Source organism: Sinocyclocheilus grahami, unplaced genomic scaffold (assembly GCF_001515645.1).
Source record: "Sinocyclocheilus grahami isolate Dianchi unplaced genomic scaffold, SAMN03320097.WGS_v1.1 scaffold2335.1, whole genome shotgun sequence".
NCBI classification, from domain to species: domain Eukaryota; kingdom Metazoa; phylum Chordata; class Actinopteri; order Cypriniformes; family Cyprinidae; genus Sinocyclocheilus; species Sinocyclocheilus grahami.
In genome coordinates, this window is record NW_015507514.1 from 52,050 (window position 1) to 56,642 (window position 4,593).

General features: G+C 33.7%; 1 long non-coding RNA gene across 1 annotated transcript; it reads left to right on the forward strand.

Annotated features, from left to right (window-relative positions):
* The first annotated feature begins 1,137 nt into the window (after positions 1 to 1,137).
* LOC107574776 (uncharacterized) lies at positions 1,138 to 2,912 on the forward strand. The gene is made up of 4 exons (XR_001607729.1): positions 1,138 to 1,258; positions 1,380 to 1,529; positions 2,006 to 2,062; positions 2,158 to 2,912. It is a non-coding gene; the product is annotated as an uncharacterized lncRNA (long non-coding RNA).
* The last annotated feature ends 1,681 nt before the right edge of the window (positions 2,913 to 4,593 follow it).

Below are 4,593 nucleotides of genomic sequence, written 5' to 3' on the forward strand. Positions count from 1 at the left end.
ACAACTACAGTCTCTTGAAGTGTATTTTTCTCATTTTATACCATTTTCTTTGATTGGATGTGCGTGATTTTGGCACGTCCTTCATGCAGCTCAGCTAACTTCAATGAGTGTAAAAAGTGGTTAAATAACACAATATTGAATTTTTTTTAAATATTATTATTTCCCTCAGCCAGTTGTTAATAAAACAAGTCAGATTGTTCATTTATATTCTATTTTCATAATAATATTAAGCATTTTGCACATGTCCCTGTAATTGCTGTCCACCCTGTCATTATGTTGTAAATGCCCCTTTAAGAAACCCTCTGATCTACTCAGAGAAATCTCCAGCCCCATTTTGCCTTTCTTCAGTGGAGGTTAAAACATCTGCTGCAAGTACACGGAGTATCTACACTTATATTTCCTAATTTTTATCATATCGTGTTTGTAGTTGCATGTTGCCAAGCTAAACATGTCCACCCTCTCATAATAAAATATTAATTTACATAAAAGTTTTTCAGAAATTCAAAATATATATTTTAAGCAGTACACATTCAGCTTCAACAATGAACCACTTTGCTGACTGAAGGTACACCATGTGTTTATTAAATGCTAACTTTAACAAAAAATGTCCACCCTGTCACCAAGCCATGACAGGGGCGACATGTGCATATTTTTTGCCAAATTCTGATAATGTTTTAACAAAGGCTATTGATTTATCATGTTAAATGGGTGTGACTAATTATGGGGGGAAAAAATTTGAATTGATAAATGCATTGAATGCACCCCAGCCCAGAACTGCATGCTATCTTACATTTATGCTTTTTTCAACTCTTTCCTTTTTACTGTTTCCAAAACAAACAACTTAATCTAATTTCTGTAGTCATCACAAATTGTATTATTTTGATAGGTACAATTAATTTGTGACTAAATCTATAGGATCCCATGACATGACAAAATAAACTTGCTATTCAATTACTGTCATAAATGTGTTTTAGGGTGGAACATGAATAGAATGTTATGAAGCTCACTGTGCTGCTATTTCGCCCACATCCGCACACTTTCCTATGGGCTTACAAAGCTGGATCCATGCCCAGGCCTCATCTGTGTGATAAACAACCGGCTTGGCGTGACTGAGGACGTATCAGCGGCAGGCGCGGCTTGTGATTGTCACATTGCTTATGAAACTGGAGCTTAAATGCACTCATTGCACTTCAGACACAACAAAGCGCCAGTGATCTCAGAGCTGCAGTCGAGAAGCACTGTTTCCAGATCATCACTGGTAATTAAAAGACTTTTATCTTTGATTGTTTATTAAGCTTTTTAACACCGCATGGATGTTTGCAATAGTAAAACTAATATAAATCTATTTCACTTTAAATTTTGCAATATAAATTATTAAGCCTACATGGCAGAACATCAGTGGAGCGTCACAAACTCCAGGAATCACAAAAAGACCAGCGAACAGGACGAGAGACAATCTACTGAACCAGGAGAGAAACAGACCAAAAGACTAATTAAAAAGAACAGCTTTCGTAGAGAGAGGCCAAACTGTAAGTATTTCTGATCTTTAAGATAAACTTGTAAAATGTAGGGGTGCACCGATCGTTGTTTCTCACTGGAGCAGTCTGAATGGATATCTTTATGAATAGCCTGTCTTTATTGTTTTGAGTGTATCATTGGTGCATATGATCTCATGCTGTGTACAGGTTGCCAGTATGTTATAGTGACCTGCGATAGTAACACCAGAATAACTATATTTTTATTTAATTTTAGTCAGTTAAATAAATAAATAGGTAAATAGCATATTAAACTGTGAAAATGTGGCAAAGGACACTCAAGAGCTTAAAAAAACAAAAGTATTGAGCTGAAGGGTTTCATGACCATTTAAAAATAAATATTGGCAACCGAAATCATTCAATCTTAAAATATTGGAAAACGTCTTAATTGGTGCCCCACTAGTAAAACTGATCCTAAATGTTAACATTTATCCACTATATGAAGATAATCAGATGTTTGTGATTTCCAGATTGTCATGATTCAGACAGACCTGCAGAGATTCATTCTGATGACATTCAAAGATGAGGTGAGATACTGATATATATGCAGAGAATAATAGAGTTCAAACTGTAGAACTGATGTAGAACTATGATGTATGATGACAGTGTTTTCTCTTTCTAGAAAGCGGCAGCTCCTTTTCATCATCACTGTCAGTCGCTGAAGCTGCAGATTCTACGAAACACAGACTCCTCCTTAAGAAACACTCAGTTTTGATAGCATTTGTTCTGTGTACATATTTAAACCCGTTTTAAATTCATTTGATTTGGTATATTTTGTCCTCATGTCCTCTTGCACAATTTCCGTTTGCACTGTTTGTCCTGAATGTTTCATTTGCACAGTCTGTGATCAGAGAATGCATGTTTTTATGTTTAATTAGATTAACTGATTTTATATAGACTGTTTGTGTATTTATATTTGTTTATACCACGGCCCTATGAGTCACAACAATGTGTTCCTTTTCATGTCTCTTTACACTATTTTCTCTGAAATCTCAAAAATCCTGTATAATGTCTAAATAATGTCTGTACAGTTTGACTGAAGATCTAAATTCAGTGAAGATTTATGTCAGAATGAACGATGGTTGAAAGCACCACAAGAGCATTCACTGTCTAAAAACAACGGCTGAATCTTTTGAGCATCAAAGCGTGTGAAAACACGTTCTCCCTGACCGAATGAATGCTGAACAGCAGGTCCAGATACTGCTCAAGGTGGAAACAAACATGAACTAATATGCAAATAAACCTACTAGCTGTTTACCGTTATGGTTTTGGTCTGTTTTCTGTGTTTTGGGTCATGTCCTTGTCTACTGGTGTCCTCATTCCTGCTCCTTGTTTTTGGATTATTATTTGTTTGAATAAAACTGCATTTGAAGCATACTTTACTCCCTCGTCTCTGAAATCACCAACGTTACATTTATGTTTCATATGCTGTCTTATATTGAAAATACCCCTTTTTATTTACCAAAAACTGTTTACTTTTACATTTAAATAATCAGGATTTTACTGTAAGCTTGTATATGGTTTCACTAAGCAGTAAAGTGTTTAACCAGTTTACCTACTGTTGCCCAATGTAATAAATCAATGTATTTCTTGTAAAAATCATACTCTGCTTTGAAAACTTGCTGAAAAGTTCTTGAGGTGTTTAAAGGTACATCTAAAACAGTTATTTCATTTTGTTTATTTATTTTTAACTGTCAAGTTCTCACTTGCAAATACAGTAAGGGTTAAAACTGTGGCATGTGATTTAGAGAAGTTCACTAAAACAAATATTCTACAATACACTCTTATCACTCCTGTGTCGATTGCCTGTCTGTGTGGTTTAGACTGTTCCCACAGTCCAATCAAAATAAAGAGAACGTGCCTTTGCTGTTAAACTCTGATTAACAGCAAAACTGAGGAACAGTTTACTTTAGATCTGCTCCTATGCACATTTTTAATCTTTACTCAAAACATATTTTTCTATTGCTTTTAATGTCCTTTGATGATTAAATAGTATTTTATTTTCATTTTTATTTATATTTATTTCAGACTCTATTCTGAATTTTTACTTAGTTTTTCTAATGTTTAATTATTGATATAATTGCCCTTAGCCTTTAAACCCTTTAAAGCAGGTAAAGCTAGTATGACGTGGTCCGCACAGGGAAACACCTTCATCTTGTACAAGAATGTAGAATAATGGTCTGTTGTTAACAATAACTATGCAGGAAGTACTACATTAACACTTAACTTAATACTATTAACTAATAGAGAAGCAAGATTAACTAAGCAGTAAGTAGTAGCTAATTTAGGACAAAGGTAGGTCCTTATTAGATATTTGATCATTAATCAATAAAAATATCCTCATTGAGAACTACTAGTGAACTATGACCAGTTAATAAAGAATAACCAATTAATTACTAATCACAACAGTAACGTCTTAAAAGTGAACAATTGGGTTCTTTGTGGAAACTAATTTATGAATATGATATCCCCCAAATAAGTCGGCTACATTTTTAAATTGTGACTATTACTCTTACCAAAGGACGGATGTTCTCTGTTAATTTCAAACAAAAACATAGAATAATAATAAAAAATGAAAATTCACTTAAAAATGTTATAATTAGGAAGTGATGCTGACAAGCTCATGATTGAATTAATTCACAATTATGATCTCTGCTTCGTGTCAGTTCAGTATCAATGTATCCCACTCCAAAATACCTACTGCTAAAATATCACTAGTGCTTCACACAAATGTATGACTGTACAGTATTTGTCAGATATAAAAAATTTTGGGGAAAGTTACTTTTAAAAGTAATACATTACAATACTGCGTTACTCCCTAAAAAAGTAACTAATTACATTACTTAGTTACTTTTTATGGAAAGTAATGCGTTATATCACTTTTGCGTTACTTTCGCGTTACTTTTTAAATATAAGCAGGGCTTGATTGTTTTTAATATAAGAAATTCTATTTATAGCAAATATAAAAGCCCTTTCACACCAAAAAGTGTAATGAATAAACCTCAGGCTGAAGCACAAGTAAATTCAGGTCTGTACAGTAGAACACAGCAGAAGAAAC